This window comes from Anomalospiza imberbis, chromosome 32 (assembly GCF_031753505.1).
Source record: "Anomalospiza imberbis isolate Cuckoo-Finch-1a 21T00152 chromosome 32, ASM3175350v1, whole genome shotgun sequence".
In the NCBI taxonomy this organism is placed as follows: Eukaryota; Metazoa; Chordata; class Aves; order Passeriformes; family Viduidae; genus Anomalospiza; species Anomalospiza imberbis.
The window spans coordinates 1601658-1620804 of NC_089712.1; the positions used below are offsets into that span (position 1 = coordinate 1601658).

General features: G+C 53.2%; 1 long non-coding RNA gene across 1 annotated transcript in view; it reads left to right on the forward strand.

The window, feature by feature from the left end:
• The first annotated feature begins 2992 nt into the window (after positions 1–2992).
• The window catches only part of LOC137463935 (uncharacterized), a 58443-nt gene continuing 42288 nt past the window's right edge, over positions 2993–19147 (forward strand). Inside the window, exon 1 of the long non-coding RNA XR_010994024.1 lies at positions 2993–3040. This is a non-coding gene — a long non-coding RNA (uncharacterized lncRNA). The remainder of the gene's footprint in view (positions 3041–19147) is intronic.

A 19147-nucleotide genomic window follows, 5' to 3' on the forward strand; every position in this document is an offset into this window, starting at 1 on the left:
CCAGTGTGCACTGAATGGCCAGCAAGGGACTGGGGAATGCTGGGACCCACAGTGATGTCAGTCATCCCTCCTGGTTACACACAGGACTCCTCGGCCCTTTTTGGGGTGCCCTGGAGTGCCAAGGCCACGGGGAGGAAATGTCTTTGCTGCCACGCTGGGCAGGATCTTGCCTGGCCCCTTATGGCCTCATGTCCCCTGTCTCTCATTGTCCTCTGACAGCCCCTGTGTCCCTGCACCCCTCTCAAGAGCAGGACTTTGGTGCCAGCACCCCCAGGCTCCAAATCCCCGCGTTGGCTCTGTCCCTATGGTATCCCCACGCGGCCGTTGCGCCGGGGCCGTTGTGGCGACAGCCGGCGAGCGGCGCCATGGCGGAGCTGCCGCTGCCCGCCGGGCTCAGAGCCAGCGCCTTCCCCGCCAAGCTGTGGCGCCTGGCGAACAGCCCCCGCGTCCGCTCCGTGCGCTGGGACAGCCGGGCCCGGGGGCTGCTCATCCACCGCTCCCTCTTCGAGCGGGAGCTGCTCAGCCCGGGCGACGCCCGGGGCCCGGCCCCGCACACCTTCAGGGCCACGCAGTTCCGCAGCTTCGTGCGCCAGCTCTACCGCTACGGCTTCCGCAGGGTGCCGGGCCGGGTTGGCTCAGCTGCGCCGGGCGATGCCGGGGCTTGGCTCCACTACAGCAACCCCTGCTTTCGCCGCGACCGCCCCGACCTCCTGCTCCGCATCAGGCGCCGGAGCGCGGCCAACAGGCAGCGGCCGGCGGCGGGGCGGGAGGGCCGCAGGCGCCCGCCCCGCGGCTCCCAGCAGCTCCCCGGGGCGCGGCCGCTGCCGCACGGGCGGGACGGGCGCAGCCGCTTCCAGCCGCTCTCCAGGGAGCGGCCGCCGCTGCCGCCCGGGCGCCCGCCCAGCGGCTTCCTGCTGCTGCACAGGGAGCGGACGCTGCCGGACGGGCGGGAGCTGCGCAGCCCCCGGCCTGGCCGCTTCCAGCCGCCCCCCGGGCAGCGGCCGCTGCTCGCCCGGCGCCCGCCCTGCGGCTTCCACCTGCTGCACAGGGAGCGGCCGGTGCCGGCCCAGCGGGAGGGGCCGAGCCGCTTCCAGGAGCTCTATGGGGAGCGGCCGCCGCCCGCCGAGCGGGAGCTGCTGCGGATCCCGCCCTGCGGCTTCTTCGGTTTCTACGGGGAGCCGCTGCTGCTGCTCGGGCGGGAGGGGCCTCGCAGCTGCTTCCAGCAGCTCTACGGGGGGCAGCTGCCTCCGATCGACCGGGAGGTGCTCAGGATCCAGCCCTGCAGCTTCCAGCAGCTCCACAGGGAGCAGCAGCCCCCAGCCCACGGCCCGCGAGGTAGGAAAAGAGTTGTAGCCTTGCTTTTCCAAAAGGTCATGAAAAGTGACTGTTTGAAGTATTTTTCCACAAGGCTCTGCCATTCTCGGCCCAAAATTCTCAAGCTTATTTAGAAGGGGCACCTAGAAAGGCAAAAGATTCTCTGCCTGGTTTTCCTGCCTGCTTCCTGTGATGGTTGATCCAAGGCAGCAACAGAGATCTGTGTCCCAGAGCCACGTTGTGGAGTGTGACCAATGTCTTTGGATTCTTGCAGCCACCTCAGGCACTTCAGCCCCCAGCGCTCCACCTGGCAGTGCAGGTTGTGTAGCATCGACGGCCTCCGGCTCAGCCTGGAATGCACCTGGTGAAGAGCAATTGCCACCAGTGGATCTTGGCTTTGCCGTCGAGCAAATGATCCAGGAGATCAGGAGATCCCTGCCTGAAAGGTCTCCCTCTGCTCAGGTAACCCATTGGAGGGGAATGGAAGAGGCTGGGCTGAGAGCTTTTGAACGCTGTTACATGGAGGAGAGTAACTGTATACTTGATGTGATTCCAGCAAAATACTGAATGAACTTTAGTTTTCTTTTTTTTTTTTCTCTTGTTCTTTCAAGGGCAATATGAATGCTGCCCCTGAGTCTTCAGGAGGGGAGCCTGTGAACCGGGCTGCAGCAGAGGAAACTTCATCTGGCACCGAGAGCTGCGAGAACAGTTCCCCAGAGCCCGAGGAGCCTGGTAAGGACAGAGCCCCCGTTGGTTTAGAGAGGTGTGAGGCGGCTGCTCTGAGCCTGCCTCTGGCAGGAAGGGAGACGAGAAGAGTTGAGTTCTTGTCTGCAGGGTTGGTGCTTCCTGGTGCCTTTAGTTTAAAGGCACATGCACAACCTGCCCGAGCTCTGCCCTCCACGCTTCGCCAGAGGCTTGGGCACTGAGTCCTCTGCTGTGGCAAGAGAGCAGGGAATAAACCTGACCTTGTGGGAGTTGTGCCACCAAGCTGGGTGTCCCAGTCTGGTTCATACCTCAGCCCCCAGCAGCCTTCAGCCATTTCAGTGAGGACTGTGGTCTCTCTGTCACTGGGACTGTCTGTGTTTCAAGCTCTCGTGGGTGCCATTTGCACTGTGGGTGCTGAGACTTTATTAGGATACTTAAATACTTTACACAGTTCCGTCTTGACAAATTGGAAGGATCCCTGTTCTTTATAGAGCAGGCTTCAAATTGCCAAGTGAGAGTCTGCCTTTCAGGCCATCTTTTAATGTCCCTGATAGAAGGACAATTGGTGCTCAAGGGACACTTGCACAAGGGCCAGTGTTGTCTCAGTGTTCCCTTTGCTTCCCAGATCCCGTGTGATCAACGTGTCCAGGAGGGCTGCCCTGTGTGCCAGGAAGAGACAGAGGGAGAGCCTGTGACCCAATTCTACATTGGGCAGGTAGAATTCCTCTGTCTGTAGTTATATTTCTAGATGTGTATAGTTCTATTTATTGATATATGTAGTTGTCTTTATAGGTTTATGTAGTTATATTTATCTATCTACACAGATAGAGATTTGTCTAGTTAATTTATTTTTAGTTTTAGGTGTATATATTTATACTTTTAGATATGCAGTTATAGTTGTAGATGCCCATAGTTGCATTTATACATGTGTATAGTTACATTTACATATATATATAGTTATATTTGTAGATAGGCATATTTATATTGATATATGGGGGTTTAGTTACATAGATTGATATCTGTATAGTTGTAGGCCTCTTTTTAACCTCCTCCCCTGCTCTGCTTCCTCCCTCACCTCTTGCTTTTCCCCCGTGCCCCCTGTGTCCCCTCTCCCTGTGCTGGGTCCGAGCTGGCGGCCGGGCCGGGCGGAGCAGCAGTTCCAGCCCCGGGTGTCCCTGGAGCGGTGGGAGCTGCCGGTGGCCCCAGGCAGTGTCCCCTGAGGAGCTGCTGAAGGACGGTGAGACTGAGGGGGCTGAGGGGGCGGTGACGCTGAAGGGACGGTGACCCTGAGGTGCTGCTGGGGCTGAGGGCTGTGGGGCAGCCGAGGGCGATGGTGGCACTGAGGTGACAGGGAAGTGGCACAGGCCGAGGGGTGGCGGGTCTAGGGGGACGGGATGGGTCAGAAGGGACTGAGGGGCTGAGAGGACTGTGAGGGGCTGAAGAAACTGAAGGGGGCTGGGGCTTTGCCGAGAGCATGGCGGGGCTGAGGGGATGGAGGGGGCCAGCAGGGAGCACAGAGGGCTCCGGGACTGCAGCTCTGCCAGGCCTTGGAACCAGTTGCAGAGCCTCCGCTTTTGCCACAGCTGCAGTGGAGACCTTGAGGACAGCCGGAGACTGACGGGAGCCAGCAGGGAGAAGCTGAAGGCCAGCAGCTAGAGCAGGGAACGGGGACCTGCTGCTGCCACGCTGGAGAGAGCCCGGGTGAGGCCCCAGGGCCGGGGAGGCAGGGTGGGGCTGAGGGTGGCGTGGGCTGTGGCCGTGGGCACTGCCCGGCGGGGCAGCAGCGGGCCCTGCCCGTGCTGGGGCTGCTCAGCGCAGCTGCCCCGGCCGGCACAGGGGCTGTCCTTGGGCAAGGCAGCTGTGCCGGCAGGGCCTGGGAGCTGTGCCGGCTGTGCCGGGCTGCCGGGGCTGCGGGACAGTCCCGCCGCGACTGCGCTCACCACAGCCTGGCCCGCTCGGCTGCTTTTTCTTTCTAACCCTCCTGGGGAGGCTCTGAGATCTTCCCTTCCCTGATGGAAGTGCAGCTGCTGCCAAGGAAAACGTCCCCATACTGACTCCGTGCTCCCTTTGCTTCCCAGCTGTGCCATCTGCCGTCCCTGTCCAGGAGAGCTGCTCTGCACGGGAGGAAGAGCCCGAGGGAGAGGCTTTGAAGATGGGGCAGCAGCCAGAGCAGGGAACGGGTGTTCTAAGTTAAAGTAAATAATTTGTCTGATCCTTTAGGGATTGATAAAAAGAATTTTATTGATTACAGCAAGCAATGACAAGCAAACAGCGCTGGGTGCAGCCGGGGAGTCAGTGCTCCGCCAAGGCTCACACCGCTTCCCTTTTCCCACGGTCCTTTATTCTCCCCCTTCGTCCGCGAGTGTGGCTTTTCCGGGAGTACTCTGCGCGTGCGCCTCCAGTTGCTAGGGGGTCGCCGCCTGCTCTCTGGTGGTCATCTGGATGAAGGCTCTCCTCCTCTTCCTCACTGGGGGTTTATGACCCTGTAACAATCTTTCCATAGATGGTTACACACCTCCCGACCCTAGTTGTACCATCAACTTAAGGAGTCAGCGTATCCTCGGGTTTCCTGTTATTCAAAAAAACCTCTTCCTTTGTCTGAGTTCCTGTTTAATGATGAACAAAGAGACTTCTCTTATCTATTACAAGGGGTCTGGAACACAAGTCCTGTGAGGAATGACTGAGGGAGCTGGAGTTGTTTATCCTGGAGAAGACTCAGAGGTGACCTTATCACTCTCTACACTCCCTGAAAGGTGGTTGCAGTCAGGTGGGGGTCAGTCTCTCTCCTCACAACAACTGACAGGACCAGAGGACAGTGTCTTAAGCTGCACCAAGGGAAATTTAGGTTGGATATTAGGAAAAAAGTATCTTATGGAAAGGGTGATAAAGTGCTGGAACTGTCTGTCCAGGGAGGTGGTGGAGTCACCATCCTGGGATGTGTTTAAAAAAAGACTGGATGTGGCACTCAGTGCCATGGTTTAGCTGAGGTGGGGTTAGGGCATGGGTTGGACTCGATGATCTCGAAGGTCTCTCCCAACCCAGCAATTCTGTGAGTGTGTGATTGTGTGACATCACAGAACAGGTTGTGACATCATATAGTTGGCTGTGACATCCCTGGTTTATTATGTGACATCACAGAGCAGGCTGTGACATCAGAGCATGCCTGTATGACATCAGAGAGCAGAGCAAGCTGTGAGGTCAAAGAGTGTGCTGTGACATTATAGGGTGGCTGTGTTCCATCACTGAAGGTGTTGTGACATCACAGGGTGGGTCTGTGAGCCCACAGAGGTGCTGTGTGACAAGTTAAGTTAGTTCTGCCATCACAGAGCAGGCTGTGACATCACAGAGGAGGTTGTGATGTCACAAAGTCGGCTGTGACATTACAGGCTGGCTGTGTGACATCACAGAACGGGCTGTGAGGCCACAGAGAAGACTGCCATCATAGGAAAGGGCTCTGTGACATCACAGAGCAGCTGTGTGATGGCACAGAGAAGGCTGAGACAATACAGAGTGGGTTGTGACATCACAGAGCTGACTGCGAAACCACAGAGCAGGCTGTGACATCACAGCGAGGCTGCATAACATCACAAAGGTGGCTGTGACATCATAGAGCTGGCTATGACATCACAGGGTGTCTGTGACATCACAGGCTGGGCTGTGACATCACAGGGCAGATTTTGTGATATCACAGAGCAGACTGGGACCTCAAAGAGCAGGCTGTGACATCACAGGACACCTGTATGAAATCACAGGTGGCCTGTTACATCTCAGAGTGGGCTGTGTGACATCACAGGGGTGTGTGTGACATCACAGGGGCTGTGTGAGGTCACTGGGGAGGTCACTCCACCCCAGCCCCCCCCTCACAGTTCCCCCAGAGAAGTCCAACGCTGCTCGTGCACAGCGGGGTCCCCTGTCCCCCTGGGTCCCCCCGCCCCCGGCGCCGCAGCCTCTCCTAGAGGATGTTCCACGAGATCGACCCCAGAGCCTGACACGGGGACGGGGGCTGGGGCTGTGGGGGGTGGGACAGGGGGACAGGGACCCCCCAGCAGCGTCCCCGTGTCCCCCAGGGCCAGAGCCTGGCCTAGGGCTCCTTCACCCTGTTACCAATGAGGGCTTGAGAGTGCTGAAAAAATCCCCGGCAAGGGATCAGCAAAACCAGATTTAATATTAAGTGACAGCACCACAAAGTTCCTTGGCAAGAGTCACTCTGCTCCTGACTGGACACTGCAGGCACACCAAGGAAACAAAGCAACAACAAAACCAAACAAAATCCAGGCAATCAAACCTGAAATGAACCAAGAACTGTCCGTGTGTGTGTGTGTGTGTGTGTGTGTGTGTGTCAAAAGGACAATGAGGGCAAGGTGTGAAAAATGCATATTTTATGATTGGCTTTTTTCACAAATATTAAAACAAATATTATATGTGCAATGATAGAAAGTTATGCTGTATTAATTCTCTTAAGTAGTGTGTTAAATATAGTTCTAGGTTATAACACAATGTTAAAATAGAAACTCTGTGATCTCAGATATTTTTACTAGCTCAAGAAAAGGGATAAGATAATCAAGAAACTCTTTGCACAGAAATAACAGTGACAAGACACATAAAGAGTTACTGCCTCCTTATCAGAAAAGACAAACATTCTTCCACCTTCTCTCCATCTTTATGGAACCTCTAGGATTAAGGGGAAGAAGTTGACAACAACCAGAAAAGTTCTTAATTTGCAAGGAATTTATGCATCATGTATGAGATACATGAATATGCAACAGGCTGTTGCTGTTAAGGGTAATTCCTTTGTTCACAAGGCATGTTTTTGGCAGCTTAGTGCCCAAAAACATCCGGACATCCATAATTCTTTACTTTTTATTGTCTTGTAATTGTCCTAATCCTCATTGTCCAAATTTTTATTACTCGAATTTTATTGCTATTTTTACAACTATTTTATTACTAATAAAGTTTTAAAACTAAAAAAAACCCAAGTGATTGGCTTTTTTCACACTATGAAGCCACCCCCCCACTTAACACCCAGCCTCCTGCTTCTCAAAACCTACCTTTACCCCCTCCAATGATCCCTGCCCCTTCTCTATCTCCTCAGGGAATCTCCGTGCCATTTTTACCCCCTCCAACAACCCCACTCCCCCATATATATCCACCCCTTGGTGCTTTTTCCCCGTTGCCTCCTACCCCCACTAACACACAACTTGCTTCACCTGTAAGTCAGAATACAACACCTTTCCCTAAGAAAAAACCTCTGGATATATCCTCCAACCTAACAACTGAGCCCTCCCAAAGTGATAACAAAGAATTAGTGAACCAGTCAAATAAGCCTTCAGATGCTGGCCCTTACAGTAATACCAGATCAAAAAGTGGTGTAAGGCCAGAGTTAGATCCTGACAGGCTGCTTCCCCTGAGGGAAGTTCCACTAGGTGTGGGGGTAGGAGGAATAGGTGCTATAAATGTACCCCTGACAGCTTCTGAAGCAAGAATATATAAGAAAGAGCTAGTTGGTTTAATAGAAGATCCAACTGGCACCGCACAGCAAACAGATCAGTTCCTGGGTCCCAATATACACACCTGGGAAGAGCTGCATCCTATTAGGAACATCCTCTTCTCCCCAGAGGAGATTCACCATCTAACCCACTAGTTTGAGGCATTCCCCACGAGAAGGGAGACAGCCCAAACTGTGACAAAAGTTCTCTTAGAAGAACTTATTCCGAGATACGGGCTAGTAAATATTATTGATTCAGACCGTGGCCCCCACTCTACATCCAGTGTTCTGCAACAAGTCCTCGGGGCCCTGAGAATGAAGTGGGAGTTACACACCCCTTGGCACCCTCAGAGTTCTGGGAGGGTTGAGAGGGTAAATCAAACCTTAAAGAATATTTTAACAAAATTGGTCTTAGAAAGCCAATGGAATTGGGTCAAATGTTTACCACTAGCCCTATGATGAATAAGAACGAGACCCAGAACAGATCTAGGGGTCTCTCCTTGTGAAATGTTGTTTGGGCTGCCTTTCTTGCTTACCCCATACAGTACTGGGGAACATCAAGAGGGGGGGATGACCATGCAAAAATATATAGAAACACTAACAACAACCCTGGAAGAACTAAGGAAAAAGGGCTACCTTCCTCAAACTTCCCCACTGGACTGTAAAATACATGGTACTAACCCAGGAGACTGGGTGTTGATGAAATCATGGAAAAACCCTCCACTAACTGCTCGCTTTGAAGGCCCCTTCCAGGCACTGCTTGCAGCAAACACCACAGTGAGAACAAAGGAGCGGGGCTGGACTCATGCAAGTCGAGTGAAGGGTCCAGTACAACCCCCAGCTGAGGCAAGCGAATGGACTATAGCCAGCAGAGACGATAAAGACTTGAAACTGGTCCTGAGGAAAGCACCAAAAGAAGTGCAACCCTGAACACAACCCCCCCACAGGAAACCTCTACATTGTTATCCGTGTATCATTAAAGTTTGCTAATGTTTGTTATAGTTATAGGATAAATTTAAGTTTTGTTTAGCTAAGAATTGACAATCAGAATAACATCTCAGTTTCCAGTACTGCTCCATAGAGCACTCCCCTTGCAACCCTCATTGGGACCAAATTGAGGGAAGGGAGTTGGTGAGATAAGGGTCATGGCAGTATGTCTCCAGAAGGAGGGAAAACCAGAGGTGGGAGGCAAGACTGGATCAGGAACTACCTCTGGGAAAGACTCTCAGGGCACCGAGAAAAGCCCTGTGGATCGAGAGGTGAGGAGGCCAGCCCGTACCAGACTCCCACTGGTAGCAATGCTGCTACTCATCCACTTTGGAGGAAGTGGAGGAAACACTTGTGAGAAGTGTTACTATCCCTTGTGTAGAGGAGATACAGTAAGTGCATTCATCAGAGTGCACACCAACATGAATCCCAAATGTATCGACCACTCCCAGTTAACAACCTGTAAAGAGGATAATGAAATATATTGGCTGGCTAAAACTATTGCAAACCCAAGTCAGAGGATCTCAGGAGAGTGCCCCATGAAAGAAAGATGGGTATGTTTTGAACAAGAAAGTAAAACCAACTTAGAGGATACATTCAAGGAGAAAGAAGTGCAATTGAAAGGACAAAGGGATAGGGAGGGACAAATAAATGGTAAGAATCTTTTTATCGATATGGTGGAAAAGATTACAAAAGAATTTAATTTCACTGATTGTTGGGTGTGCAAGGGGACACACTTAAAATTTGTCCATAGGATGGTATCAGTTTGGGTCCCCTAGACATTTTAAAATGGATTACATGAAAAAAAGTATGGTAGTACCCAAAAGAAGGGAAGGAGAGTGGAAGCTAAAATCCACAATAATGGGGGAAGAGTGTTTATCAAGAAAAGGGAAAATGTATACTATAGAAGCAGGAGAAACACCATGTGAAAGATATCTAGCAGCAAATGACACACACACCCCAGGTGGATCCCAGAAACCCCCCATTCATATTGGTCAATAGAAAAAACTGAAAGTAGATGTGCATACAGGGAAAAACTGTTTGAATGTTTAGGAGATTATATTAACCCATTCTGGGCAATAGAAACCCTATCCAAATATTGGAAACATACAGCAAATCAAGATTCTAATATCTGGGATGCACCTAAAAGTTTTTTTTTGGATCTGTGGTAACACGGCATATGTGAAGTTACCGGGAGGGTGGACCGGGAGTTGCACAATTGGAGCAGTAAAACCATCCTTTTTCTTACTGCTTAAGGATGTGAAATCAAACTTGGGAGTCCCAGTATATGATGATCTGGCCAGAAAGAAAAGGAGTTTACTTGGCAGAACCCAAAATTGGAACAATGAAATTTGGACCCCACAAAAGATTATCAATACTTATGGGCCGGCTGCCTGGGCCCAGGGTGGATCCTGGGGGTACAGAAGCCCAGTATACATGCTAAATCGAATCATCCGTTTACAAGCAGTACTTGAAATAATGTCCAATCAAACAACTCTGACCATTGATCTCTTGAGCCAGCAGCAACCACAAACATGATCAGTAATTTACCAAATTCGATTGGCAGTGGACTACCTCCTCGCAGAGGAAGGAGGGATCTGTGGGGAATTTAACATTTCAGAATGCTGCCTAGAGATCGATGACCACAGTCATGTAATTAAAAACATTACTCAAAATATTAGGAAACTAACCTATGCTGGAACGCAAAAATGGACCCCCTTTTTGGAGACCCCGATTGGCGGGACAACTTGTTCACCTGGAACGGTAAATGGTGGAAGAAATTTGTGTTCTTTGTAGTGTGTGCACTAGTAAGTGTAATATTTCTACCATGTGCAATTCCATGTCTAGTCCTGATAGTACCCAGCATTGGCCAAGGCAGCATCATGCTGCAAGGTAACGTAGAAGGGAAAAATGGCAAAAAAGTAATGCTAATAAAAGAACAGAGTGATCAGAATGCCAGAGATATGCTTGAACAGTATGAGAAACTGAGAAAATTAGAAATTGGACTTTAAAAGGTTGATGCAGGCTAGAAGACTGATCAAATCGTTAGAGGGGGAATTGTTAAACTAGGTCAGAAACTATTGTAAAATAGTTGATAGCTGTTGAGCGTGTACTGTTGGTTTGGTTATGGTAAAAGGGGTTTGAAGGGTAGTTAGAAGAAATACGGTACTCCACGTACCGTATTACACCTAAGTAAAGTGCAGCCCCCCAAGGGAAAGGAGCCAGCCTGGACTGAACTGCCGCGGGCCAATCGAGCGCCTAAACCTTCATGCAAATGAGGGATCCAAAAAGAAACCGATCCAAAGGGACAAAAAACTGGATAAAAAGGGGGTTTCTGACCCACGGAACCTGTGCTGCTCCACCTGGAACGTCGGGGACGTCGCTGCTCAGAAGACCCAGCGCCGGCGCTGCAGCATCCTTGAGGGGAACGCTCCTGCTCAGCCCGCGGGCCTCCATGCTTTAGGCCTTTCTTCTTTTATTACATTAAATGCTGAAATCACTTTTCGTACCGGGAATGTTTCTAACAAGTATGCTTGTGTTAAAGTGCCTGCTTGGATGGCAATGAACACAGGATGAGGACACCTGTACAGATCTGCCAACGATCAGCACTCACCGTCTGAAGGCAGTGAGGGCCGGGGCCAAAACTGAAGATGATGATGATAAAAAAGGACTAAAACCACAACCAAGGGATACGCATGCTCTAAAAGGGTGGAACCGAGGAAGGGGAGCCACTCTAAACAGTTCTTGGAATATGTAAACTAGTTTGGGAAAAAAGTTTACTATGCATAAGGGTCTATGAATATGCAACAGGCTGATGGAAGGGAAAAGGTATTTAATGGACATCTCCGGAGATAAGTGTGCTCCTGGTTCAGTGCCAAGATGCACCCGGCCGTAACAACCTTTGCTCTATGGTCCTTGTCTCCTATCGTCCTGTATTAAAATGTTTAAATTTTCACAGGAGAGTGAGCGTGTTTTTCGCAGCCCGAGCAGAGAGCTCTGCCCGGGGGCTCCCGGGAAAGGCGGCGGCGCTCGGCAGCGGCCCCAGCCCGCGGGAATTCCCCCGCACCGGGACAAATTCCTGCCCCGAAGGAGGCACTTGGAACGCCCGCCGTGACCGGGCACCGACCGCCCGGCGCCGCAGGGCCCCGAGCCCCTGCCCAGCAAAGGGTCGGTGTCCATCGCCGGCCCTTGCCGGGGGCTCCGGCCATTGCCCGGCCCCGGCACAACCTGCAGCTCCCAGCGCAGCTCCCCCGAGCCGGGCACTGCGGCTTCCGAACGAGGCAGAATATTCAGCTCCCGGAATCTCTGTTAGCTCTGCTGACATGTGCAAAACCAGCTGCTGCTGAGGCAATCCCAGCTCCGACTGAAGCCTTCCCACCCAAAATGCTGCCTTCGGTTCGGACACACCATTAAGAAATCCAAGAGCAAACTGAAAGCTGATTAGAGAATCTTTGAAAATCACATCCGAGAACATTTTGTTATAAAATCACAAATGTTAACAGAAGCTGAGAAAGTCAACAATGTTAGAAAACAAGCTTCCAGCACTGGGACTAGAAGAGCTCGGGCAATCCATTTGAATGGAATGAGCCCTCTCTTTCTGACATGTGAGCAATGCCATGGAATTTCCCAAACCAGGGAAATGGGGAGCCCTGGCAGCAGCGGCTTCACACGCAGCAATGACACAGAACAGGGCAGGGCAAGAGGCTGACAAAAATTTAACTTCTACTTGCAATGAAGAACCTGTTTCTACTATTAATATAGAGTCAAAAAGACTAAAAATACTAGTAATAACAACTGTACCATTAATAGCAAAAATAGAGATCATTGACATAATAATGGTAATAAAAACCCTACCATACTTTTACTTGGTTTGCATGGCCAGGTTTTGGTAAGGGAGGGGCTCTAGGAGCACCTTCTGTGAGAGCAGCTGCTCCTCCATGTCCCACAGAGTCAATTCCAGCCGGCTCCAGGATGGACCGGCCACCAGCCAAGGCTGGCCCAGTTAGAAATGGTGGTAACGCCTTTGGGATAAGAGATTCAAGAAAAAGAAAATGGGTGATCGTGTAGTTGTAACTGTGAGCAGGGAAGAGCAGGGTGAGAACATGTGAGAGGAACAGTTCTGCACACCCCAGGGCAGGGCAGGAGGAGGGGCAGGAGCTGCTCCAGGTGCTGGAGCTGATGGCCCTGAGATTCCCTGGTGCAGTCCCTGGTGAGGCAGCTGGGCCCCTGCAGCCCATGGAGGGCACGGAGAGCAGAGATGCACCTGCAGCGCCTGGAGGAGCCCGTGCCGGAGCAGGGGGATGCCTGAGCGGAGCTGTGACCCCACAAGAAACCTGTGCTGGAGCAGGGACCTGGCAGGGACCTGCAAACCCCTGGAGAGAGGAGCCCACGCTGGAGCAGGGTCCTGCTAGGACTTGTGAGCCCATGGAAGAGCGAGCCACGCTGCAGCAGTCTGTGAAGAACTGCTGTCCCTGAGATGAACTCACCTTGGAGAAGTTCATGGAGAAGTGTCTCAGGGAGGGACCCCAGCACAGCAGGGGTGGATGAAATCCTGGCCACAGGCTGCTTACATGCTTTGGACTGGAAAACACCTCCTCTACGAGCATATCCAGCAGGGCAGCACAGGTCTTGGTTTTGAAGATGTGCGAATATGCTCTGAGCCCTGTGCCCATGGTGCTGGTCTCTTCCTCCCGAATCCTCTTGATGAATTTGCAAACCAGCTGTAGGAGAAGGGCAGGAAGCTAGGGATGTTCCACGGAATGCTCCAAGCACGGTGCTCAGCTGAGCGGTGACAGCAGGCCCAGCCCAGCTGGGGATGGCTGCAGGTACCTGCGCTGTTCTGTGGAAGAGGCCATGGGCGGGATCCTGCTCTTGTGTGTGCTGCACGGCTGCACCTGGCAAAGAGCGAGCGCAGCCTGAGCTGAGGGGCTGCGGGAGAGGCCGGAGAACACAGCCCAGCCCTGCGCTCCCCAGGCAGGGACAGCCCCGCGATGCCCAAGGGGATGGAGCACGGCTATGGGGTGTCTGCCCTGGCCCCTATTCCGTCCTGTCCATGGGCAAGTGCCCAGGGGATGGGATGGGATGGGATGGGATGGGATGGGATGGGATGGGATGGGATGGGATGGGATGGGATGGGATGCCATGGGATGCCATGGGATGGGATGGGATGGGATGGAATGCCATGGGATGGGATGTGGCCAAGCAGCCCAGCAGCCCAGCTCTGCCACTCACCCTCCTGCTGAGGCTTGAACTGCACCACCTCTTCAGTCTCCTGTGCTGGGCCAGCTCCAGGGCCTTCTTCCTCTTCCTCCACCCAGGCCAGCTTGGGCACTCTTGTGGGGTCTCTGCTCCATGTCAGTGACTGGATTTGTGGCTACTTGCAGGAGAGATGCCTCGGAAAAGCTCTGAGTCAGCAAGGCCTGCAGTCGTGCCTGGAAGGCACCTTCAAGAGAGAAGCCTCAGGAAGGCTACAGGACAGCAAGTCCTGCACTCTGGTCTCGAGGGCTCCTGCCACAAGGACAGGAGACTCCTGTCAAGGATTGTGGTCTGGCCTCGAGGGCACCGGTGGCAGGGATGGGAGATGCCTCCAGGGCACCAAGTCCCAAGGTCTGCCCTCAAGGACACCTGCAGGAGAGAAGCCTCGGAAAGGCCATGGGTCACCAAGTCCTGTGGTCTGGCCTCGAGGTCAGCCGCAGGAATAACACCTCAGAAAAGCTCCAGGTCAGACACAAAGGAGTGCGCTGTGCGGGGGCTCCTCACGGCACCGCTCTGTCCCGTCCTGTCCCGTCGCGTGCTCCGAGCACTGTGGCGTGGTCTTGTCACCGCCAGCTCCTATGTCACCCTGTGTCACAAAGGGCCCTTGGACACGCTGTCCCGTTCCATGCCACGGTGACCATGCTGCACCGTGTCACAAAGGTCCCCTGCACACACTGCCCCCTGCCCTGGGGCCGCCCCCAGCTCACCCAAAGTGGCTCAGGTTGGAAGGAATCCCTCACCCCAAGTGTCTAAGACAGCCCGACAGGATCTTTAGGAATAGCTGAAACTATCAGCAAACGCTGCCCTGCTCTGCGGGCTCAGGGCAGCAGAAGGAGCCCTCAGGGCTGCCGACGCAGCCGTGCTGGGAAGGGCACGGGGCCTTCCACAGAAGCTGGCACGGCCTCCTTGGGACACATCCCACATGGTGGCCATCCTAAACCCGCGGGTGTGACACAGACAAGGAACGTGTGGGCCAGGGCAGGAATGCTGCTCTGACCCCTGGAGCCCGGGGAGCGCTGACATCAGCAGGTGTGGCACAGTCCCTGCCCAAGCAGACCTGCCACCCCCTGAGCCCTGGCAGCACCGGTGCCCGTCTCCTGCCCCAGAGACCTGTGCCCGTGGGGGGCTCCTGTGCCAGAGGGAGCCAAAGCCCTCGTGCATTGGGGGCTGCGCTCCTACCTGCAGGGGCTGTTGGCAGGAGCACCTGGAGCAACTGCTGGCAACACTTGGTCCTCTGTCAGAAGCTCTTACTCCATGATGAAATTATTTTCTCATTGAAGTTATTGCCTTCAGCACAAAAACCCCTTAGCGGCCAAGGCACAGAAGAATCTGGCAAGTAAGAATCCTCAATTCAGGAAAGCTTTACTTCCCATTGTTCAACTCAAGTAGTTCCAGAAAGTTGCAAACTTCCCAAATTAATTGGGATGGCCTGAGGAGGTGAAGAGTTGGAATTTTGCTTCCAATCTCAAAGCAGCAACTCATTTGCCTTAACCTCATCCACTGAGGGTCACTTTACAGAACATAACACTACACAAAAAAAGGGCAAAAACAAGGGCCATTCTTTGGTTTTCTATGAACGGATGATAATATCCTAATTCTCTTAAGGAATAAACACTCTCAGGAAATGAAAGTCCACTCAATGTTACAAAAGTATCCCAAACAAATGAGTAGATGGCAAAAGGGCTAATCCTCCCCCTGGTACAGAGATCTGAGTGGCCAGTAAAGTACAGCTCTCCCCTCTTGTTCCCTGCAGGACAATCAGGACCATGAAGAGGAAAAGTCACAGATATTCCTTCTGGCCTCCATAACCAAAGCTGTGCCAAAGCACAGATGCTGCCTTCAAACTGACTCAAATTCCAGCCTAGACCTCTCACCTTCCACACAACTCCTTCTCCAACACCCCACCAGCACCAAGCCCCCCAAACTCCCGCACAGAAGCCCTCAACACCCCGCCAGGAGCCCCAGCTGTCCCCGTCCCTCCGCAGAGCTTTCCCACCCTCCAGCACACGCCCTGGTTCCCTGCAGGTGCCGTGGGATGGCACTCAGGAGGATCTGCTCCAAGGCCTTCCCCTGGAGCACGCTCAGGCTGCCAGGCCTATGGATCCTGGATCATCCTTCCCACTGAGCCTTCCTATGCACGGCTGTTCCATTTGCACCTTTCCGCTCAGCTCGGACTTCTCCACTTCACCAGGAGTGCTGGGAAAGGATGGAGAGCAGCCTGGCAAGCTCTTTCTGCAGCTCCCTCTTTACCCTGGGGAGGGAGAACATTCCACAGGAAAGCAACTGGTGCCACAAGGAGCGGGTGGCCTCAGGCACCTTTGGGGATGGAACAAGGCCTTTGTTTGACATGAGTAAGCACAAGCAATTCACATGAGTAAACAAGTAATTAGCACAGACATGCCTAAGTACTTAGCAGCAGTTAGCATAACAAAAACCTGGTGGCCTAACTTGACATGAGAGTGACCTGACAAAAAGCTTTAGACACAGTCTACCAGAAGAACTAAGGGCAAGTGTGGAATCAGCCCTGTGCAGGGAAGCCGTGAGGAAGACTTTGTGCTGCTTTGGGGCATCGAGACCGCTCCTGGCCAGGGCCTGGACATCAGCTTCAAGTATGGGAATCTGACACAATGTATTTCCAACCGCCTGCCTATGGAATCACCTCAGCAGTGTAAAGATGGATGGTGATTTTGATACAAGGCCTACATCAACCCACTGAAATTTATATGTGGCAGAGGAACACTTTAGTGGGGTGCAGACCCCAGCCATCCTGCCAGGTCAGTAAAAGGGCTTTTGGCTGACAATGCATTTGTCTGCCGATTTCTTTGAATGAGGGAGACCCCTCAGGACTGCTGTATCCTGAGGGAACACCGTTGGCCTTGGCCTGTAGGCACCTGCACAAGCTTAAAATCAGCTGCCTCAGCTTCCAGGACCTCTCTTGGCCAGCATCCTGACGTGGATGCAGGACTGCTGTGAGGCACTGCTGGGACCCAGCGGGACAGGACCAGCTGTCTCGTGTCCACGTAGCACCCCTCACACAGCCAGGGCCATCCCGAAACCAGACAAACACTCACGTGTCAGCACAGGGGAGCAAGGAGCACTGGGCTCCTCTCAGGGTATCTCAGCTGGGCTCGCTCCACAGCACACCCCCATTTTCAGGTCTGCTGATGCCCAGCTGCCAGAAATGCCTACCTTGTTCTCTCCAGGGTGCACAGGGAGAGCCAATGAGCAGGACGCCTTGGGAGGCAAACCTTCCCAGCCTTTTCTGAGGCCAGGGACACACCAAGATCAGCCAAGACTCTCCACGCTGCCTGGCCCACCCAGCCCAGCTCTGTGCTGGCCCTGGGCCACAGCAGCTTCCACCAAGCAAGAGCCACATGCACATTGCCAAGAATTGAAACACAGCAGACAGGGAAGAGGTGAAAAGTGTGTGTGTAAAGGCCTTTTAATTCACAGCTCTCAGAGAGAGCTCTGGGGCTCACGGCTGGACAGAGATGCTCCTGCTCACGCCTCTGTCCAAAGGGGGGAACACACCCTGCTGCAGGTGCTTGGGTTGGTCTCCACAGGTCCAGGCGGATGCCAAACCCGCTCTTCACAGCCTTCTCCCTTGCCCTGCCCCTCTGCCAAGTGCAACGGGCCTCAGGCAGTGAAAGGACCACAGAGAGCCAAAGGGGGACCCTTGCACCTGCCTTGCTGGGCGCTCCCTGGGAAGCACTTTCCTTGAGAAGCAAGCCCCTTTCCTCCAAAGGCATTTCCCCAAATGTGTAGCTGTCCTGGGGAACACCAACACACTCTTAAGAAAAGCTGGCAAGGCTGAATGACTTCAGGTCCTTTCAGGACAGGCATTCCAGCTGTAGCTCATATTCTCCCAAGTGTGTTTCCAGGTGGAGGTTCAGAGGGGCAGCCCCAGGCCCTCTACAAACACAAGCTGCCTGCTGCCTCTTCACCTGCCTCAACTCCTGCCTGTGGTCACTGCAGCAAAACCAGGCTGTTCCAGCCAGAGCCCAGAGCCCTGTTCCCGCAGGACGCTCTTGCCAGCACCTTCCAGGACTCTCCGCTGTGCATGCAGCACTTTTCATGCCAGCTCTCAACAGTGGGATTTGAGGGGCAGCAAGGACAAATGTCACAAACCTGTGTGACACTCCAGATCCTCATGGAACCAGGGGGCCGGTGTGACACTGTGGGAAGTTGTGGAACCAAGGGGATCACTGTGGCACTGTTGGGGCCCATGGAACCAAGGGGCCAGTCTGACACTGTGGGGCCTCATGGAAACAAGAGGCCATTGTGAGCCTGCAGGGCTGTAACACCCCAGAACACTGAAATGCTGGGGGTCACCAAAGGTTTCTTTACTTTAGTTTGGTGCACAGGAGAAACACCAACCAGATATTCTCACCATGGCCAGATGCAAAGGATATTCTTGGTAGGAAGGGACTCAGCTCTTTAGTGAATGGCCCACACAGGGATGGAACCCACAACCTCGGTGATACCAGCACCATGCTCTAACCAATGGAGCTAAGAGATCAAAATAACACACAATTTTACTGACAAAATATAGACAATCAAGGAACTTGAGCAAAGGGTTTCATACAACATCCACTGCAGCATAAAACTCTTACCATAGCATTACTTTGTTAACTTAGCCCACTTTACCTAAAAACCTTTAACCCTTATGATGATAAGTTACCAAAAAATGTTCCAGGTAAGCAGGATTAGAAGAAGAAGAAATAGAGAACAACAGAAAGACAGAAGATCTATAGGAAGACACACACATAGATACAAACTGCTCAGGTTCTAGCATCATTAACAGAGGAACCCCAGGAGAAGGCAGGATCCAGACCATGGGCTGGCCTCGTGCTCCGGCTTTTAAACCCCTGGGCCTTCATGGGCCCGCCCCTGGGGTGGGACTGCCAGTTGCTTGTCCAATCAGAGTCAGGGAAGGCACGAGCTTCTGGTGTGTGATTGACAGCTGGGCCAATCAGATCTGCCTGCTGTGTGATTGACTGACAGCTGGGCCAATCAGAGCTGGGTTATCCCTGCCTGCTGTGTGATTGACTGACAGCTCAGCCAATCAGAGCTGGGTTAACACCGCCCCTTCCATGTGATTGACAGCTGTGCCAGGCCAGGGCTGGGGGCGGGGCTCTGTCCCACCACAAACCAAGGCCTGACCCGCTCCTGGCCCCACACGGCCATTCCGAGCATCCCAAGGTGTCTGGGGACATCGATCTCATCCAGCCTCTGACAGTGACCACGGTGACACTACAGAACCTCATGGAGCCATGGGTCAGTTGTGACACTGTGCTGCCCCATGGAATCAAGGAGACCATTGTGAACACGGGGGTCCCAAGGAACCAAGGGTCCATGGTGACCTTGTGGAGCCTGCAGTGTCACAGAGGAGCCGTTGTG